Here is a 23,425-nt window from a genome sequence, read left to right on the forward strand (position 1 = left end):
TTTTAATACCTCATGAGATCTCACTTCATTATGTGGCTCTCTGGAATACTTGATTCCGATTGGACAGTGGCAGCATTCTGTTGTGTTTTGTAATGGTTATTCAGAATTAAAGAATTGACTTCCTTTCAATTAATGAGTCCTGGACATTTGACACAGGAAGTTGGAATTAGATTTTGGAATTGGGAAGCTGAAGTTGGAATTTGGATTGGATTGACAGAGGATTTGTAATTCAGAGAAAGTGAATTACAATGGTAATAATTATGCATATTAAAATATATGAAATTGAACTATAATGATAATGCATGTGTGTGTGTGTGTGTGTGTGTGTGTATGTATTATTATTTAGAGATTTTATCTGTTACAAAGTATATAAACTAAATACATTCTCTATACATTATCAACTGTTACAGTCATATGAATTTCTTTGAATTTCAGTTTAATTTAAATTGAATTGCAATTCTGTATTCTGTTTGTGTACCCGGTTCAAATTTGAAAGTCATTCTCAATGAATTTTGAATGTTGCACAAACTGGTATAAGTTAGCAACACTAACTACTATGGGCGGAGCTTGAACAATTATTGTGCTATTGTTTTCACTTTCTTCACACATCATTTTGACTATTTTTTTTTTCCTGTTGACTGAAATAAATATTTCATGCCCATTTATTTATTTATTTTTTTGGTAAGTTGCAATGTATAGTTAGCTGCTTTTTATTGCAAAATAAATCCAGTTTATGATGATCAGAACATAGAAGCATAGAACATAAACTGAACAATTATATGTTTCAAGATGCTGTTAAATCCATCTACCTCAATTTTCTTTAGTCTAGCATTGATTCTTCATGACACATTTGTTCTTAGTGGAAAGGCGTCTTAAAGACAACCATGGATTTATGAAGACAAAAGGCTACAGGAGGTGCTCTGTAACCTATTGGTTCCAGGAACAGCCTCCCTAAACTCTCTCTGTGACCCCAATTTCATCCTATGTCCATGCTCTCTTTGGACGCCCCAGTCACCCGTAATTGGTTTTGATGGGTCTGTGTTTCGCAGTGTGTGTGAGCGCGCTGTCTTTGGTGTACCATGTACATGAGGTTCATGGGAAGAAGCTAGCAAAGCCCAGCCCAAATCTGAACTCCCCCCTCTTCTTGTCTCCTCCTCTCCAATCTAGATCCATTGGCTGGGATCTCTACGGCGGAATGCTGCTGGGACCCCCTTCTAACCTCCCCCCAACCCTCCCCTTGAGTGCACCCACCCATTAGGAATTCCAGCAGGGCATTGTGGGTGGGATGAATGGGGTCAGAGCCAAGGAATGAAGTAGGAAGTTTTCACAAGAGTTTAGCCTTTATTTTGCATGGCTTTGTTTTGTTTTATCTGAAGCTTGGAAAAGTGCCCTGACTACTGATTCAAATACGGCTAACAATATTTAACATACTTATATTTTATATGTTTCAGTGTCTTTATCTATCTATCTATCGTTCTATCTATCGTTCTATCTATCGTTCTATCATTCTATCTATCTATCGTTCTATCTATCATTCTATCTATCGTTCTATTGTTATATCGTTCATTCTATCTAACGTTCTATCCTTCTGTCTGTCTGTCTGTCTGTCTGTCTATCTATCTGTCCTTCTATCTATTGTTCTATCTAATGTTCTATCTGACATTCTATCTATCATTCTATCTATCCTTCTATCTGTCTGTCTGTCTATCTATATATCATTCTATAGTTCTATAGTTCTATCTATCTTTCTAGCATTATAACTCTCGTTATATCATTCAGTTTCTCTGCCATCTATCTATCTATCTATCTATCTATCTATCTATCTATCTATCTATCTATCTATCTATCTATCTATCTATCTATCTATCTATCTATCTATCTGACCAACTAAGACCAGCAAACTAGATTAATCTGGTTTAACTTGGACTTGTTGGACAAGTTTAGAGAGAATTGGTTGCATTGCTATCTCCTAGTACTACTACATATTATTTGGGAAAGAGCATATCTACTATGTTATGGCCTATTTAATTGTGTTTGTAACTACAAAGGCCTAGCTCTACACACCCATTACAATAGTACATGTAACTTGAAAATACAACCTTAATTTAATTCTGTAAATCATTTTAGGCATATCCAATTCCTAAATTAGTTTACCTTTAATAAAGCAGTTTAAGGGAGTTTATTGGCGCCACTGTCCTTCTGGGGGCATCGAGTTCAACTGATGCAAAGCATCTGTACAATCTAATAAAGAAAGAAAGAAAAAAACTGGCATTCATTTATTGTGTGATGTATTTGTGCAAGTGAATGAGCGTAGACTGGTCGGTGTGTTTTCGTCTCACACTGAGGCAGAGGGTTGTGTTCTGTGTGTGGCGCGGGACCCTCGTCCTTTAGGATGCTTTTGTGTGGGCCTCCAAATAGGCCAAGTTCACAGAGACACAAAAGCGGGGAAGAGAACCGGAGGGAGTGGGGTGACGGGGCAGCTATCAAAGGATATCAGCTCATTCTTATAGCCGCTGCTCACTAATGCATTGTGATTTGTATAGCGGAGCAGGTGAATGAAATGGAGACTTGTAAAAAAGATGAAAAACTGTATTTGATAATGCATTTCAGGCCTTGTGGATTTCCACATGCTTTTGAAATGAGTGAATGGGGAATTGGTTCTGTAAATTTTGAGATATAAAGATCATTTGTTTGGTTTTAAAGGGTTAGTTCACCCAAAAATGAAAATTCTGTCATCAATTACTCACCCTCATGCCGTTCCAAACCCGTAAGACCTCCATTGATTATCAGAACACAAATTAAGATATTTTTGATGGAATCTGAGAGCTCTCTGACCCTCCCCCAGACAGCAAGGGTTCTTACACGATCGATGTCCAGAAACATAGCAAGGAGATCGGTAAAATAATCTGTGTGACATCAGGGGTTCAACCGTAATTTTACGAAGCTACGAGAATACTTTTTGTGCAAAAAAAATAAAAATAACGCTATATTCAACAATTCGTCTCCGTGTCACCCTTACGCCATTTTGGAGAATATCCACTGAACGCAGACAGTGTATTCTATGTTGTTTGTGCTTTGATTTGAACTAAAAAAAACACCGTATCTGTGTGGAGCGGCTGACACAGAACAACATACGCTGTTTGTGTTCAGTGGATACGCTTCAAAAAGGGAGGTAGGGTGAAGACGAATAGTTGAATAAAGTCGTTATTTTTTTTATTTTGTGCACAAAAAGAATTCTCGTAGCTTTGTAAAATTACGGTTAAATCCCTGATGTTACATGGATTATTTTACCGATCTCCTTGCTATGTTTCTGGATGTTGATCGTGTAAGGACCCTTGCTGTCTGTGGGAGGGTCAGAGAGCTCTCAGATTCCATCAAAAATATCTTAATTTGTGTTTTCCGAAGATGAATGGAGGTGTTACGGGTTTGGAACGGCATGAGGGTGAGTAATTAATGACAGAATTTTCATTTTTGGGTGAACTATCCCTTTAAGAAATAAGTCATTTCTGAGTTTTTAGAAAGACTGAGAAATCATAAAAGTGCTGTAAATATATTTCATCCATATATAATAAGTGTATTAGCAGATAAAGTGCTTGCTTTTCAAACTCAATCTGCTTTTTTCATCCGCTTTTCTTCCCAGACAGACATGTATCTCTCTCTTATTCTGTTTGGGAGTGGGTGAAGAGAGCAAGAGGGACCCTAAATCAAATAAACATCATAGCCCGATTGCTTCATCTCTGTTTTCCAAGAAAACCAGACATCCAGGCTGAGAATAAACTCTATTTGCATTGTCTCTTCCGGCTGTGGATCTCTAAGTGTCTTTTATTGAATCTGGTCTCATTAGAGAGCCGGACCAGCAGAAATGATGCTGCTGAAGACAGCACTCAGCTATAGCACTTATTTCCAGAGAGATATATATAAACACTACACTGTGTTTTGGATCCATAATGGCTTCCTTCCCCCTCTTGTGTGTCTTGTTGCTACAAACTCTGTTGTTTTTTGGCACTGATCTTGCGGGCTCATTAATTACGGATCAGATGGTGGTGTCGTGCATCCTGATTTAGTCATAATGACTAAGTTTTTTTCATTGTGATGGGAGGAGAGATCTGCTTTGTGATCTCTATCCACACTATTGATGGCCTGTGTTGCTACTACAATACCAAAATGTATAATTATCCCTCTGATTAGCATATAACAAACACCTTCCTGTAAATGTACCATAGAAACCAGTTGTGCTGTAGTTAATTTCCACAATAAAACTGTGTATTAATAAAATATAACAGATTTTGAAAGCTTGGTTTGTTTGTTTATTATGGTTTTACAGTTGTAACAATCAGCCAATCAAAATTTATTTACAGTACATAGCACCTGTCAATCAAATCTAATTCAAAATGCTTTACACAAAAGGTAGTACAGTAACAACCCATTATGTTTATAGTTAATAATAGTAAAATATAAAAATCGTATATAGTACAATTTAAGTAATATATTAATGAAAAAATATATAAAACAATAGGATAAACATTAATAGAATAAAATGATTATCAACAGTTATTTTACTAACTAGTTTGGCAGGTTACCACCATGGTCACTTTTTGTGAGGTTAGTACAATTGTACATTTGTTGGTTTAAATGAAACTCTTGGGAATTAATGTTTTAACACGTAGACACAATATAGTCCAGTCCAAAGAAAGATACAATTTCTGATATTTCTTAGCCATATTGTTAATGGAAAGAATGTAACTGGAAAGAACTGTAAGCTAAACTTGGCATCTAATAAGGACAAATATGCTTCATTTCAGCCTCCAAACAGCAAAAAGGAGGCTGAACCACCTGCCAGCATTGTCTGTTTCCATGCAGTGAGAGGGAGCAGAGCATGCTGGGAGGTGGGATGGTGGGGAGGTTTGGTTCTCACAGGCTTCACTCTGACAATTCCCGCCAAACCCCCTGAACATATATATATACGTGTGTGTGTGTGTGTGTGTGTGTGTGTGTGTGCGTGTGTATACCCTAGCAAACAAGCATAAACTACACAGAGCACCCTAGCAATGCCATAACCACCCAGTATACTGTAGCAACTGTTAAGAATACTCTAGCAATGCCCTAGAAGCACTCATAATACCCTAGCAACACCCTAGCAACTGTTTAGAATACCCTAGCAATGCCCTAGAAGCACCCATAATACCCTAGCAACACCCTAGAAAGCATCTAGAACACCCTAGCAACTGATTAGAATGCCCTAGCAATGCCCTAGAAGCACCCATAATACCCTAGCAACACCCTAGCAACTGATTAGAATGCCCTAGCAATGCCCTAGAAGCACCCATAATACCCTAGCAATGCCCTAGAAGCACCCATAATACCCTAGCAACACCCTAGCAACTGATTAGAATGCCCTAGCAATGCCCTAGAAGCACCCATAATACCCTAGCAACACCCTAGAAAGCATCTAGAACACCCTAGCAACTGATTAGAATTCCCTAGCAATGCCCTAGAAGCACCCATAATACCCTAGCAACACCCTAGAAAGCATCTAGAACACCCTAGCAACTGATTAGAATGCTCTAGCAATGCCCTAGAAGCACCCATAATACCCTAGCAACACCCTAGCAACTGATTAGAATGCCCTAGCAATGCCCTAGAAGCACCCATAATACCCTAGCAATGCCCTAGAAGCACCCATAATACCCTAGCAACACCCTAGCAACTGATTAGAATGCCCTAGCAATGCCCTAGAAGCACCCATAATACCCTAGCACACACCCTAGAAAGCATCTAGAACACCCTAGCAACTGATTAGAGATTCCCTAGCAATGCCCTAGAAGCACCCATAATACCCTAGCAACACCCTAGAAAGCATCTAGAACACCCTAGCAACTGATTAGAATGCCCTAGCAATGCCCTAGAAGCACTCATAATACCCTAGCAACACCCTAGCAACTAATTAGAATGCCCTAGCAATGCCCTAGAAGCACCCATAATACCCTAGCAACACCCTAGAAAGCATCTAGAACACCCTAGCAACTGATTAGAATGCCCTAGCAATGCCCTAGAAGCACTCATAATACCCTAGCAACACCCTAGCAACTGATTAGAATGCCCTAGCAATGCCCTAGAAGCACCCATAATACCCTAGCAACACCCTAGAAAGCATCTAGAACACCCTAGCAACTGATTAGAATGCCCTAGCAATGCCCTAGAAGCACTCATAATACCCTAGCAACACCCTAGAAAGCATCTAGAACACCCTAGCAACTGATTAGAATGCCCTAGCAATGCCCTAGAAGCACCCATAATACCCTAGCAACACCCTAGAAAGCATCTAGAACACCCTAGCAACTGATTAGAATGCCCTAGCAATGCCCTAGAAGCACCCATAATACCCTAGCAACACCCTAGCAACTGATTAGAATTCCCTAGCAATGCCCTAGAAGCACCCATAATACCCTAGCAACACCCTAGAAAGCATCTAGAACACCCTAGCAACTGATTAGAATGCCCTAGCAATGCCCTAGAAGCACTCATAATACCCTAGCAACACCCTAGCAACTGATTAGAATGCCCTAGCAATGCCCTAGAAGCACCCATAATACCCTACCAACACCCTAGAAAGCATCTAGAACTCCTGAGCAACCACCTAGAACACCTTAATGTCCTAGAACCATCCAGACTTTTTTCATATGAAACGTTTTATAGATTGTTTTCCATTCTCCTCCTCAAATAGGCTCATCTGCTTTCCAAAATGTATCTTCCTCACCAACAATCCTATTTGTGGAGTCAGACCTTTTGAAGAACTCTCTTAAAAAGCCTATTTAAAGGTCTGAGCAACATATTGTGCGGCGAGAGATCAGAGAGTGAGACTCAAAAGACAGAGGAAGAAAAAGAGTGAGCGTTCGGGGTCATACATCACTTAACTTGTCACATTAACTTGTAAGAATGTGAATGTGGAGTGCTTAACCTGTAGTTGAGGATCACTGGCTCTCATCACAATAGTTTAAATCAGCACTGGACAATGCCAGGGTCTCACAGAGGACAGGAGATGGGCCGTGGCCGTTACCTCTTCCATTCTCTCTCTGTCTCCACATGCGATCTCCTTTATGGTCCCCTGTGGCGATACCCCCATGCATCACTGCACAATATTTCCCTCATTATTTTTCAGTTCCACAATTGATCACTTTCTCTTGTCTAATGAGCTTCTTGTTGGTGCCCCAGTAATTCAAGACATTTACATTTTTGAATCCCGGTAAATTGACTTTAATGAAACCTATTTATTGCTTCACTTCCATGGCACATTTTTTTTTACATAAAGTATTAGTATATATTAGTATTTAATTGGGCACAACAAGGGAAAAAAAGTAGTTCATTCAGTTTTAATGGAATGCTTTATGAGTGAATTGGTGCCATTGGTCACATGACTCATATTTAAATGACTTTATATTACATTTATTCTCATTACAGCCATACCAGTATGAAAATACCAAAGTTTTTGATTTCTGTATGATTATCAAAATTTACCAGCTTTACCATCTTAAAAAAAAAACACACACACAACTATACATCTCCTAAGCAACCACCTAGAACACTTTAAAAATGTATTTGGAGCATCTTAACTTCTGTATAGAAACACCATAGAAACCATCTAGAAAAAAAGAAAAACCATCTAGAAAAATCATCCATCCATCATCCAATCTCCAAAAACCATCTGTTCATTTAAACCATCCAAATTTAAACAACACCTTTTCTTCCATGGAAGAAGTCGTGATACAGGTTTATAAGGTCATAAAAGAAAGTAAATAACGACATGGAAAGACTACTGCAAACATCTATAATTTATAATGGGGTTCATATGTTACTTATAAAACAATAATTTTAACAATACATAGCCATAAAAAGGCGTTTTTTTATTGTCTTAAATATATTTCACAGCTTCCCAATTAACTATTTACTGGAGCATTTTCTCATTGGTTTGGTGTCACAATTACTGAAATTTTTCCAGTCCTCTGTATTATTTTTTTGTGACTATGACAAGAATGTATGTTTAATCTGTCTAATTTTACTTTTTTTTTTTTCTTGAGGCATCCTCACACCCTTTGCATGTGCATGTGTGCTCATACAGAGAACACTAATGATTTTCGCTCCTTGTCCCCATGCACTTCCCAAACCCTGATCCCAGAGCAATAATGAGCTGCTGTGTCTCTGTGTGTGTGTGTCTTTAGGGGGAAGGGATCTTGTTCCTGTTATTGTTAACTACGGTCGTCCCCATTGAACCCATTAGCTCAGTCCATATCAGTCATGTTTTTGAGATTTGGTCTCCAAAAAAGGTTTCTGGGGCTCTGATTCTGAATAGATCCTTCATTAAAGGCAACATATTTAAAGGTTGCGGATTGTCTTGGGATTTCCACCAAACTGTCAGCGGGCCACCCTGATGTCAAGAGTTGTGTCACATGGGACTTGTGAAAATAGATCTAATCTCATATTTCATATCAGCGGCATGCAGAAATGCCCCAGTTCAAAACAGAGATCTGTGTGGCATGTGATTTCCTTCACAATTAGAGCAGTGTTGTAGATTATCGGATTTTGACTAATGAGAAATCCTCACGTGGGAATATCACCATCAAACATATAAGAGATAAGAGCAGCTGCTAAACAACACACACGTTGCAATCACATGCATGCGATCTGTTGTGAGTAAGTGAGTGTTTGACAGGCTGCAGGGTATCACCGCTAACACATGTGCCGTATCGTCCCGTGGGAAGTGGGTGGTCATGTGCTCTAGAGGAAAAGGCCTTCAGTTGTGATTCAAGGAATCGGAGTAAGGCTAATAGGTTTGCAAAAGACCTGTGGGCTACAGTATTCATAGCGTCACCCTCATCAATTTACAATTTCCCTCATGCTTAACCTTTACAAAATAAGCCATGTGATGTGTGCACTCGTGCATGTGAGCTTGTGTGCGTAAGTGTGTATGAAAGCGTGGGTGGATTTAAAAAGTTTGCTGTCGCATAACAAATTAAATATATCATGACATATAGTCCATTTATTCATGATGACATAGGCTTTGCTCCAAAACTTGCCAGTGTAAATGACATTCCAAGGCTTCTTAGACACACTACTGATGCAAAAGACTGATCAAATATGGCAAAAATAATTTACTTAATTAGTATTTGTGTCTTGTTTTCCAGTGAAAAATTTGCTCTAGGTATTGTGTGAGATTTTACAATGAATTTAGTTTTTATTTCAAATTGAGTTTAACTAAAAATGATAAAGTTAATAATAAGATAAAAAAAGTTCTCAAACTTAAAAACAAGTCTTGTCTACAACAAGTCTACAATATTGTAGATATCTAAAATATAACACTTCATATTTATTGAATTGTTGTTTAAAATCACATTTGCACTTGTGGACAAAAACAGCTTCATGTGATATTGCTCTAGCTGCTCTAGTGAGCAAGTCAGCTCACTAGAATTCGGCTCAGGACTTTAGCCTGTGATCATAATATATCTGAGATCTTGTTCATCTTGTTTCTACATTAGTCACGCACTATTGCACAACCAGGAAGCGACATCAATTTAACATTTGTCCCCTCCAGTGTCATTGCCCTGTGACCTACTTTGTCTGTCTTTCTGTCACTTAACACCTGTTCATCTTCCCAGGATCCTTTGCTCCTTTTCACCTTTTGGTGTCTGACATACTTCCACCTGCTTGGGCCTGTCGTACTCGATAAAACAATACAGATTTGTTAGCCCACACCTGTACCGCTCCACCTGTTCAGAGTCCACCATGACTAAACCTTACTGACTTATCTGTTTCACAACTGTCATGACCACAAAGTCATGGGCCACAAAATGCCTTTGTAAACGTCTATAAAAGTCTGTTTTCTGCCTATGAGCTGCTGATCTTAACGCAGATCAGCAGCAGAGGGCCAGTTCAGGCTTGGGGAGCCGGGCATCCATCATCAGCCATGTCATTAATCCTTATTAGATTGCAGTTGATGGCGTGGCACTAGATCTGGATTCCATTATATTGAGCAGGAAATTTACAGCACGTCTGATTGCAGGTGTAACACACAGTAGCAGCTGGAAGAAGCGGGACTGCTTAATGCTTTAATGCTCATCCGGGAGGGGCGGCAAGGGGTAATTATCATTGACAGCAGCTTCTTGTGTTGTTATGGGCAATGGGAATGAGGAAAGAAGATAATTGTATAATAAAGACTATTTCTAATATGAGTGTCAAGAGAGTTATGGATTCAAACCCCCAAAGAAGGGTTTTTGACCCATAAATTAAAATTCTGTCATTATTTTTCACCTTCAATTTGTTGAAAATCTATATGACTGACTTTTCTCCATGGAACAAAAAGGAGATTGTGGAATATTCAAGCTGGTCTTTTACATTTAATGTAAAACGATATGGAGTGTTGTTGTCCATCTTGTAAAGTAAAATGACAGAAAATATCTTAAAAGATTAAAGCACATTAATGCTCTTTTTTAAGTTTTGTAATATGGAAAAGAGCATCAAAAATGTAACTTCCAGAAATGGGTTTGGAACTATATGAGGGTGAGTAAAGGATAATTATACTTATAAGAAACTTATAGAAAGTACAACAGAATTAGTGTTGTTAGCGTTAACTAAAACTCTTAAAATTGTTTTTTATAATTGACCAAACTGAAAAAAAATATTACATTCAAAATTTAAAATGAAAATTAAAAATGTTCCCTCGGCAACTAACTGAAATAAAATGTGTAAGTTCAAGCACTAAAATGACCAAAACTAAATATTACTAACTATAAAAATAAATTAAAGCTAAACCGAAATGTAAATAATAATAATTAAAAAAAAATACAATATATATATATATATATATATATATATATATATATATATATATATATATATATATATATATATATATATATATATATAAAATGGCAAAATAACATAAAATTACTGAAACTTAAAACTATCCAAATCATTGCAAATTACCATGTTTTTTTGTTTGTTTGTTTGTTTGTTTGTTTTGTTTTGCCAAATTATAATAATAATCAATATAATCAATTGACTGTAATAAAAAAACAAGGGCGCTCCACAAATGTGCTTTTTGTTTAATACTTATTAAGTTAAAACCAGGGATAATAAGTCATCCGCAGTAATGACATGATAAATGTCTCAAAGAGTGCAGACCTTCTTTGTTTGTTTTTTTAACTTACAACTAAAATTAGACTTAAGAGGAGACACTGCAAGCAAAAACACAAGTTTTTTCATGCACCTGTCAATTTTTAGATTTTGGGCTTTTTGGCTTTTCATAAAGTGTTTTTTTCAGACTTATGGAAAGAAAACATCCAAAAGACACTGTTAAGTGGTCCTTTTATAGCCCTTTATCTATTTGTGTCAATAGATTTCAATTACAATACCTATTTTTAAAGGCCATTTTCTCAAAATGAGTTTTTTTTCTCCAACACTGAGCCATAAATCTCCACTTCAGTAGCACTTACAGTACACACCAAACTTTACATTTTTATTCCTGTCTATATTCTGAAGGTTTTTACAGAGGTTTTTACATTTGTTCATATATCATTTTCTTGATCATATACAACATTTTATTCCCCCAAAATTGTGAAAATATATTGTTTTCTAGCTGTTCAAAGTATTTTCTGACAAAAAGAGATACCCAGAATTCCCTCTGTAAAAACATTTGACTCTAATATATCAAAAAAATTCAACAAGAATTTTGAAACTGACTTCATCCAGTGTTCAGATTTTTGTACTATAAATGTATGCAAATTAGCACATATTTCATCAAATAATGACTCATTTGCATATTTAAACATAACATTTTAGAAAACTTGTAATACAAAAACTGTTTGCAATTATCAATGTAATCAATCAACTTGGTAAGTAAGGTGATAACTATTAGTTTTTTTTTTTTACCCTATTCACCTTCAGTGTCTCACCTTAAATGAAATAAAACTGAAAATATAAAAATGAATGTCAATTAAAAATATTAATGAAAACTATAATAGTATATAAATAATATTAACATAACACTGCACAGTATGATCACAAAAAACACAGAAAATATTTTTTGGACACTACCATGATGCACAGCTGTAATTGTTTTGGCAGGCTACGGTGAATCCAAAGTGCCATGCCGAGAAATCAGGTGGACAGTGGCTAATGAGAATCACTGGTCACGTGATCCGCAGGGATGGCCCATACTGCACCGGAGACACCCAGGCAGGTGTTAGGAGTCACGTTGCTATGGAAACTGAGAGATGACACCTCCAGAGTTCTGTCAGTGCAGGATTAGCCTCATGCGGGCGCTAACAAACCAACAGCATCTCGACACAAATTAGACTGGAATGATCCAGCCCCCTCTGACGCCAGCAAAGGAGAAGAACATGCACATGTTTACATTCCAGGCGTTTGATTACGTCTTATCAGTACAAGATAACACTGAAGTTCATGGTATAGTTGCAGCAGGGCTGCCTTGTAGAAATTTAAAAATATAGTAGGGCTGTCAGTTTAACACATTTATTTATAATTAATTATTTATGGAAAAATAATGCAATTAAAATATTTTGACGCAATTAACGGACCTGCCCCACCCCAAAACTGCAAGTCATCTTACATTCCATTCAGTTGACTGTTGACAAACATGATGCAGGGCAACAACTATTTAGTCCATAAATGTAGTTATGTGCCCCTGAAATTCAAGGTATTGAAAAAATGCCGCTGTACGAGTTCTTGTCTCATATTTATATCGATCACATGAGCAGCAAGAGCAATATCACATGAGTGCTGTTTTTGTCCCGAATAGCATGAGTGCAAATGTGATTTTATACAACCGTTCAGTAAATACGAAGTTAATATTGTGTTATATTATATTGTCTCTTTTTACTCAGTTTTACTGCCACAAATATTACCTATTAAAACCACAGCAGAACTGTTGTGCATCTCCAAGCAACACAATTACGGAATGAATCCACATATTGAACAAATCAGTTGATTCAGTGATTCAGTGGCCAATTCATAAAGAAAGCCATTTACTTAATTCCTGAATGAATCAGCAGAATGAACAAATTGAAATAGTGAATAACTCAATGACTTATTAAAATATTTGGAATTGAGCACAGATCTAGATATTACAGTTCTGGTGAAGATCTAACAAGATGAATCAATTCTTACAAAAGTTATTCAGTCAAGATCAGTGAGTGATTTTTCTTTTTCTTTTGTTCTATGATTAACATTGATAGCACAGACAGCAGCAGGAATAGACTGCTGTCACTTTAAGACCTGATGCATGAATCAAATATACTGTTACACATGATTTTTTTATTTCAAAATTTGTGTGTCTTTACAAATCCAAAGTTCTTGGAAATTCAGAAGGGGTTCTAAAATGGAACCAATCCTACTGGTATTTTAAAATATTTTTTAATTAAAGTTTCTTCCTTTTCTATCTTAAAGTATCTGTATTTTGGATTCCTGAGTTTGCTGAGGTTCTTAGTAGGTTCTTAGTTCAACACATATTTGATCTTTAATTCTATAATTAGTTTGCTAAACCTATCTGGCTTCATACTAACATTTTAGAAGCTGTCGACACTTGCTACAGTAACAGTATACAGCATTGACGTGGACAGAGCAGTGATCTCTAAATCAGTATTTGCAAAAATAATCCGCATGGGACTCCAGCGTTTCTGTGACAGCTATTCTGTAATCATCCGACCTCACAATGGAATCACAGGACAGCCTGGAGTCACACATGATTTTATCTAAGACAGAAGGCTTCACTTGTCCCTCACGCCAAGTTCCCGATCTTCACATTCCAGCGTCGCATTCCCCCAGTCACAGGCTTGCGGTCCCTGATTTGAGTTGTTCTGGTGCACAGGCCCCCTGCGCTGAGAGTCTAATGTCGGGTCTAGCATAAGGCCCTGTTCACTTTGGCCATATAAGGATCCTTTGAGATCTCTTGTTAGCTGTGTTATTCTTAGTCTGTTTTCAGTGTGAAATAATGACATCGCCTGGAAGACTTGCCATGAATGGAGCTGGAAGCGATGTGGAAAACACTTTCCTGGTTTACACTTTGATATCGAGGAACTGAGCAGCTGGTTCTAGTTGTGTTATTGTTATTGGAAGTCCGTTGTGTTAGTCAGAACTGCATGTTTCTGAAAAACATTAATCACGGGTGTTACTGTGACAAATCAGCCTTTAAATGAGTCACTTCTGGAGGAATTATGTTATCTTTTTGAGATATTCAGAAAGTTCTTTGTACTAGGAAAACAGTACAGTTAGTTTTAGAGGTTAAAGTCAACATGAATTTCTATTTGCAACCTATTTTATGTTTGTAATTTGAAGCATTTCCAATTAAAACAGTATATTCAATGAGAAAAATGGTAAGCCAAACTGTGTGCGTGGATGCTAAAACGATGCTAAAGCTTTTATACAATAATCTGTGCAGTCAAAATAATGTCAGAGGAAACCTTTACAAGAGGAAAAGTAGACCTGACAGAAAACATGCTGAACAACCAAAGTTCTGTTAATTAATTAAATGTAAAGTGGCCATTTCATAACAAAACTTTGTTTTATTTTATTATTACGTTTGATAGTTTTATATATATTCACTACCCCTCAAAACTTTTATGCTCATCAAAGCTGTATTTATTTGATCAAAAATACAGTTAAGACAATAATATTGTAAAATATTATTACAGTTTTCTAATTGAATATTTAAAAAAATAATAATAATAATAATTTATTCCTGCGATGCAAAGCTGAATTTTCAGCATCATTACTCCAGTCTTCAGTGTCACATTAACGTTCAGAAATCTTTCTAAAATGCTGATTTGCTGCTCAAGAAGCTTTTATTATTGTGGAAACTGTGATGCATTTTTTAAAGATTTTTTGTTGTTGTTGTTGAATCGAAACCATTTATTTGACATACAAATCTTTTGTAACATCATCTTTACTGTCACCTTTAGTGTCGGCTTTGCCAGTATTTCTTTAGAGGGTGGGGTTTTGGAGAGAAGCTGTGTGTTTTTTGTTTGCAAAATGTTACAATTAATGACAATAAATTGCATACAGCACCTTTAATATTGTTTGAGCAATATTAAATGTTTGTTTAGGCAAAGGTTTAACAGGGAAGATAGCTAGAGATGTGCATGCTGATTTATTCCCAGGTTTCTTCTACATTTTTTGTGTGTAGGAATGTCAGACGAAGTAGACACTAGCTGTCTCAGCAATCATAAGCGATTCCAAACATTTGCCCACTTCATCTTAACTGCTATCCATTTGTGAGACAATTACCATGCCTTATTCTCATCTCTTTAACACGCTGAACATCAGTCACATCTGTTTGGAATAAAATCTGTAATCTACTTTAGCATCACAGACATAATGTTAGCTGTGTAATAGTGTTTGCTTTAGACCAGCGTGGATCATGTATTATTAAACAATCCTTTTTCTCTACCTAATTACCCCCCTTCTTTCCTTCCTGCATGCCCATTTCCCTGTCCCCTCCCCCACCAAATGTCATCGCCAGCGCTACTGCTGATATCACAGGACAGGACAGTGTGATTGACAGTCGCACTTCAATTCGGCTCGCCATGGCAACACCTGTCGCATTTGAATAATGTGTGTTCGATATGTCGGGATTAACAGCCCTAAATGTCATTCAGCATTAAAGTCTGCAGGAATTCCCTGCATTTGACAGCCATCACTGCTGGTGCTTTTCCACCAGGGCTGGTCGTCTTATGTACAACTAGCATGGTCAAGTGTGAAATAGATTTGATATGTGAACCCATCACCCCTCCAAACACACATGCATCGCTCCCCTGAGAGTGTTCCCTGGCAGCTGTCATTACACTAAGGTGTAAGGTCTCCCTCTAAAGTGGACCATGCGGAGTAAGAGCGCAGTGGGCTGTAACACTAGCTAGTGCTCGCGGCTAACAGCTGTCGGTGCCCAGGTTGCCTTACACGCAAACATAACTATACATAACTGGGTGTATCGAATCACTCTGCTATTTTTAATGCAGTGGTAACCTCATTCCACAAGGGAGTTGGGCTAATTTGACAGAAAATGGCGCCTATAACCTACAATTTGTAAATTAATTATTGCTCATTTTGTTTTCCAGTCTAAAAAATGTACGAATGTGAGGTGACTGAGAGAGCTCAACGCACTGCAAATGAAAAAACACATGCAAATTAAGAAAACATCTTCATCAGTTTGACAATACATGTGCTTCAAATACTGACAACACAACCAAATACAGAAACGCTCTGCAAATACAGAAAAGTGTTTCAAATACTGACAACACAACCAAATACAGAAACGCTCTGCAAATACAGAAAAGTGTTTCAAATACTGACAACACAACCAAATACAGAAACGCTCTGCAAATACAGAAAAGTGCTACAAATACTGACAACACAACCAAATACAGAAACGCTCTGCAAATACAGAAAAGTGTTTCAAATACTGACAACACAACCAAATACAGAAACGCTCTGCAAATACAGAAAAGTGCTACAAATACTGACAACACAACCAAATACAGAAACGCTCTGCAAATACAGAAAAGTGCTACAAATACTGACAACACAACCAAATACGGAAACGCTCTGCAAATACAGAAAAGTGTTTCAAATACTGACAGCACAACCAAATACGGAAACGCTCTGCAAATACAGAAAAGTGCTACAAATACTGACAACACAACCAAATACAGAAACGCTCTGCAAATACAGAAAAGTGCTACAAATACTGACAACACAACCAAATACGGAAACGCTCTGCAAATACAGAAAAGTGTTTCAAATACTGACAACACAACCAAATACAGAAACGCTCTGCAAATACAGAAAAGTGCTACAAATACTGACAACACAACCAAATACAGAAACAACAACACAAGCACAGTTTTACTATACATCATGGTTAAACTATGGTTAGTGTAGCAAAACCATGGTTAATTTGTGTTTAACCTTGGTTTAACTATAGTAACCACGTTTTTTAAGTTTAAATTTGAGGTTAATTTTCATAAAGGTTCTGTTGTGGTCTGTGCTACTTGCAACGCGTTTCTGTATTTGGTTGTTTTGTGAGTATTTGCAGCCCGTTTCAGTATTTTGAGTATTTGCAGCACGTGTTGTCAAACTGTTGAAGATGTTTACTTAATTTGCTGTTGCTTTTACTGTGTTTTCTTAAGTTGCAGCATGTTGAATGTGCAAAAGAGCAAAACAAAACAAAGATAAGCAATAATATAAATAATAGAAATTAAAAATCATTCTTGTCCTTTAATATTTATTTATTCATTTTTTTAATTATTACATTTTTGTTAAGTGCCTAAAAACCCATTGTCCCCATACATCTTTTTATTTATTTATTTGTTTGTTTGGTTGTTTGATTTTGTGAGGTGCCTTAAAAATCCTTGTGCCCTAAATCTGGAACTCTATTTTTTATTCCTATATATATTTATTTTTTGTTTATTTCATTAAAGTGTTTGTTTATTTCTTCCTTTCTTTCTTCACACTTTCCTTTCTTACTTCCTTCCTTCCTTCATCCCACAAGGAAATTGGGTTGATTTGACAAAAAATGGCACATATCCAAGATTTGTCGTTAGTGTTACTTGCAGCTTCTTGGCTAATACAGTATAAGATGTGTAGCTAGTGTAGCACTACGGATGTTTCATTTATGGCAGATGTGAGACAGAGGGCTGATTTTCATGGGTTGTGGCTGTGTGTGGGAGGAGGGGAGACCCACCGCATGTCTCCTGCTCATGTGGGGAAGCCCACACGACCCCTCCCCCTCCTGTCCACCACTGCAGCAGGTCCCACCCACTCTGCATCCAATAGCAGCCTGTGTTTGAAGTGTAGACGTTGGATGGCTGCAGCTAGTAGATGTGTGTGTATGTATGGATGGGGTGTGGTGACGTGTGAAGAGAGAGATAGAAATGCATACACATATGTAAGCGAAAATACACATTACAAACATGTAAGACCTCTCTGCACTTCAAGGCAGATTGCAATCCCATCTCGCAAAACACTTCAGGTGGTTTGAGGCACATTTCAGATGCAACTAAAAAAGTGTAAATGCATCTGGTTGTTAAACAACACATTTTCAATTTTACCACAGCGCCACTGCAACACCCATTTCCACAGATACGACCCACTGTAGATGAACGTCTCTCTACAGCAAGCAGACATGCAAACTGCCACAAATAAGCTGAATAATCAGCGCTGCATCAAGGGGCTCAAAGCACATTCATCATCATTATAAGAAGTGAGATTAGTGATGACGTGCTTTCTCCCCTATTAGAGCAGGAATTGAAGATCGTATTTTGAGGAGACACATATATATTGCCAGTTGTAAATGGAACAGCTTTAACAAATCATAGCTATCTGATCAGTAAAAGAGCGTGCGGTCACAAGTGCATGTGCCTGGTTACAGAACAATTTCACTGCATCATTAGTGAAGTGCAGATGTGTAACCAGTGACTCGAAAGCACCACCGTAAGAAAAACAGCAAGCATGTGAATGAGAGACTTGCAAGATTTGCAAGTCATTACTTGTACAAATAATTGCAAGTGTTTTAATAATATTTTGATACAAATATTTAATTCGATAAAATAATTTCAATAGTAATAATTGAAATATTTTTCTTTTAATTTAATATTGTGAATATACATTGCTTAACGCACATACTGTATTTTGACAAATTATATTTTTGTCCTGTTCATTGATATTGATATATCCCTGCAGTTTTGAAAGTGAATACCGCACATAGAAATCAAATTTAAAGTAATTAGTGAAGAATTTAAACATTAAAATTGTTTAATGTTTTAACAAATTTTAACAAATATATGTATTTCCATGGATCTGACTGGGTGGGCAAGCAGTCAACCCTGATATGAAAACAACTCATAATTCCCAATAGCCCAATTATGGATCCACAACGTAAACTTCCCATATTCTTGCCAAGATTTGCATCACCTTATTGCAAGCGAAAGCACATTAAAACGTTTTATTTAGTTCTGGGTTTGTTTTCTAGTAAATGTGTAAAATGATAAACTGTTTACCTTAATATACAATGCAAGTCTCCTTGGATAAAAGCATCTGGCAAGTGCATGAAAATGTAAATCTTTGATTTGGTTGTTTGGTGTGTATATGCCTGCTTTGAAGATTCATGGTGTTGAAAATATACTTAACATAAAAACAATTTTGCAACACATTTTAGCTTCCATAATGTGAAAACTGCTAGAAAGTGCATAGGCTTAAATTTAACCTATTAATAATTCAAATAAAAGTTATTACAATAAGATTCTGAAAACAAAAATGCTCTTAAACATACATAAGTCCAACAATATTTATTAGTATGTAAATTATGTAAATTTTTTGTTTAGTACCGAATCAACTTAAAAAATGTATTCACTGCAGCATGACGAAGGTGGGCTATATCCAGCTTCAGGTCAAAGGTCATGGGGATAATTAGTGACCCAGAGGGCTTCAGAGTCAGAATGTGTCATAGAGTGTGAGCATGTGACTGGTGACGAGGGTTTCTTTCACAGAAAGCTGGGGTTAGGGGGTTTGTCATCTATCACATGTGATCGTATCAGTAATGGCAGCAAGGCCAGTAGTTCACCAAATGCACATAATTGTCATTGGCCAGTGGTGTCATTATTCTTTAAGCTCTGAGTGCTGCACAACCAGCCCTGTGTTGGATTGGTTTACTGGGGTAAATACTGAGTAGTAAGTCACAAAAGGCCATGCAGTCATGTGAGTTTAGTATAGTTAAGTTTCAGTACAATCATAGATGTGGATATGTTCAGTGTTTAAGCTTTAAACACACCTCAGATTTTAGCATGAGATGAATACTGTATACTTATAGTTTGCATTTTATAATGTGCATTATCTATCATATACAATTATGGTGACAAACATGTCCCACTGCATTTTCTGTCATAAAACAGAAATAATTTAACAGTGTTGTTTTGTGTGTGTGTGTTTTTTTTTTTTTGGGATTTAATAAGTGCCTAGAAACATATTGGCCCTTTCATTATTTTATTATTTTGCTCCTTTTGTTTTCCAGTGTTAAGAATTACAAGGCCTAACAAATTAATAAAGGTGCTAAAAAATTAAAATAAAAATAAAAGAAGGAATGCTAGGATTTTTTATTTATTTATTTATTTTTTTTTTTTTGCTTTTGTCAAGAGCCTGAAAAAAAAAAAATAGTTTGGGCACTTTATTTATTTTGCAGTTGCCAATTTGTTTCTTGGGGTTAATAATTAGTGCAAGGTCTAACAAATGTTTACAAGTATTTTGATAACACAAAGAAAAGTATTTTTAAAAGTCAGAGTAAGAACAGATTGTTCAAATGTGCGTGTGGTGATTTTCCCACCATGTTGAAGTAATTATACGTACATTTAACTTACATAGTTAAATTTACATTTAATTTACAATTAACTTACATATATTAATTAAAAATATTTACTGTTTGACTTTGACACACCTGATTGGCTATCATAATATAAAATATTCACTCATTGCTCAATAATATTAATCATAATTTCTTTGGTACTCATAAATGTAAAAAAAAAAAATTTATACGTTGTACTTTTTTATTGCCATGCACTCAGAATAAGAACATGTCCAAATATGGGCAAACGGCAATGTTGTTGTTTTGAGTCGTGGTGATGATAGTAGACTCTTCCTTCCTGATTGGCTGTCTGGATGTTCTCTCACTCTCATACACTCTCTCACGCGCTCATGAATCAGACTGCAGAGCATTTACCTGTATTTAGGCTGGCGTATGCGTCACACAGTAGTCTAGAACTCTCCATATTTGCGTCACAAGCTCACTGCTGCTCAAGAGGAAGTGTTTTTTTCTGTGACATAGACAGGTTTTATAATCAGTCCTTTTGCTCCTCTGCAGTGCCGCCAACCCCCCTCTGCACTGGCACAGAAATGACTAGAAGGCTGTTCTGTGCTGCTGCTGTCCTCTTCCCGCTCTAGAGGAACATCACGCGCTTGTGACGGCAGCATCTTTTACGTCATGTTCCTCTCCACGACATCACCTTTACAAAAGACTCAAGGCTATGTGATTGTGGTTTCTTATGCAGGTATTCTTTCTCTGTGTCCATTCATGCTGAGGTTCTGAGTGTGTGGATGCGCTTTCTCACACGTAACATACACTGCAGTGCCTGAGTTATGTGCAGAGCAGCAGGGAGCGGTTGTTCACGTCAAGGGAGCTGTGTTCCTGCGCTTACGTTCACGCACCATGCCAAAGCCTGAGTTCACACACGCAAAGCTTAAGCACGACTTGCATTCATCAGCGATCCTCCATGCCAGGGTTTTGTGTTCCTCCGTCTACTCTCCAAAAAGCAGATCATCTTGAGGGCTCACTGCCAGTAGCTCTTTATTAGTTGCGCTTGCAGTAATTGCGCAATGGTTCTTGTTATTGAAAACGGTTTTAAAAGTGCAAGTTATCATCTCCATGTGAACTACAAAAATGCAAATCCAACACAACATACCTGTCTCATTCGGCACAAATCCAAATGTGTGCTTGACATTAAAGGGGTCATATGATGTTGCTTAAAAGAACATTATTTTGTATATTCAAGTCAAGTCAAGTCAGGTCTGCTTTATTGTCAATTCTTCCACATGTACACTACATACATACAGAGAATTGAAATTGCGTTACTCTCAGACCCTTGGTGCATACAGATAACACTAACAGTAGAACATTAAATACAGATAATAAAATATAAAGTACAACTATGCAAATATACAAATAGGTCATGTAAAAAGAAAGATAAGTAAAGCAGCACAAGGCACATGGCAGATTGAGTGCAAACCAGTGAAGTAAACAGTGCAGATATAATGATTGTAGTGCAAAAGAGCTTATTCAGTCTAATTAAAATGTAAAAAATCTCAGAGAGCAGTTCTTTATTTAAACTGACAGAAGAGGTAGTTGAATGAGGTCAGGAACTGCTGAATGAGGTAGTGAGCAGACCAATGCTGTACAAAGTGTCTGGTGCAGGTCCCAGTGTGTTAATGGGAGCTGGGGGAGGGATGGGGGGACTGAGGATCAGAATTCAGTGGGGGGGGGTGGGTTCAGCTTCCTAACAGCCTGATGAATGAAGCTGTCCTTCAGTCTGCTGGTCCTGGCCTGGAGACTCCGCAGTCTCCTCACTGATGGCAGCAGACTGAAGAAGCTGTGTGATGGGTGAGTGGGATCACCTGCGATGCAGAGGGCTTTACAGGTGAGACGGGTTCCATAAATTTCCTGGAGGGAGGGGAGGGAGACACCAACAATCTTCTCAGCTGCTCTCACTATGCGTTGCAGGACGCCATACCACACAGTGATGCAGCTAGTCAGGATGCTCTCGATGGTGCCTCTGTAGAAGGTGCACATGATGGGGGCCGGGGCTCTGGCTCTTCTCAGTTTGCGGAGGAAGTAGAGACACTGCTGTGATTTCTTGCCAGTGCTGCGGTGTTGTCGGTCCAGGAGAGGTCCTCTGAGATGTGCACACCCAGGAACTTGGTGCTGCTCACTCTCTCCACAGTTGCACCGTTGAGGAGCATGCTGAATGTGCACTCTCCTGAAGTCAACAATAATCTCCTTCATCTTCTCCACGTACAGAGAGAGATTGTTGTCACTGCACCACCCGGCCAGGCACCTCACCTCACTCCTGTTGTTTATCTCATATCTGTTGCTAATGAAACCCACCACAGTCGTGTCATCCGCAAACTTAATAAAGAGGTTGGAGTTATGTGAAGGTGTGCAGTCGTGGGTCAGCAGAGTGAAGAGGAGGGGGCTCAGCACACATCCTTGGGGGGCCCCAGTGTTCAGTGTGATGGTGCTGGATGTGTTGCTGCCGACCCGTGCTGCCTGAGGTTTTCCAGTCAGAAAGTCTAACAGCCAGTTGCACAGCGAAGTGTTGAGCCCCTGCTGGACCAGTTTGTTAATGAGCTGTTGAGGGATGATTGTGTTGAATGCTGAACTGATGAACAGCATTCTGATGTATGAGTCTTTTTTTCTGTAGATGTGTGAGTGCTGAGTGGAGGGTAGTGGCGATCGCACCATCGGTTGAGCGTTTGGACCGATATGCAAACTGGAAGGGGTCCAGGGAGGGGGGAGGGCAGACTTGATGTGGTACATGACTAGCCGTTCAATGCACTTCATGAGAATAGGGGTAAGTGCAACTGGATGGTAGTCATTGAAGCAGGATTTTGCTGTCACAGGTCCGCGTTGGGGGCTTGTAGCCGTAATGGTCTGTATCCCCTGCCACAGGCTCCGTGTGTCTCTGCTGTCACTGAATCGATGGGCTATCCTCCTGGAGTACTGTCTCTTAGCGTTCATTATCAGCGTGGATTTGCGCAGCTTGTCAGTTAACAACAGCTCTGTGTAGTAACAGCTGCTTTATGTGAAATCACGCACCTG

The 23,425-nt window shown here is 37.9% G+C and overlaps 1 pseudogene; it reads right to left on the minus strand.

The window, feature by feature from the left end:
• LOC109071307 overlaps nucleotides 1–21,145 on the minus strand; it is a 45,201-nt pseudogene extending 24,056 nt beyond the window's left edge.
• Between the last annotated feature and the right edge of the window lie 2,280 nt (nucleotides 21,146–23,425).

The sequence above is a fragment of the Cyprinus carpio genome, chromosome A8, assembly GCF_018340385.1.
Source record: "Cyprinus carpio isolate SPL01 chromosome A8, ASM1834038v1, whole genome shotgun sequence".
Taxonomy (NCBI): Eukaryota; Metazoa; Chordata; class Actinopteri; order Cypriniformes; family Cyprinidae; genus Cyprinus; species Cyprinus carpio.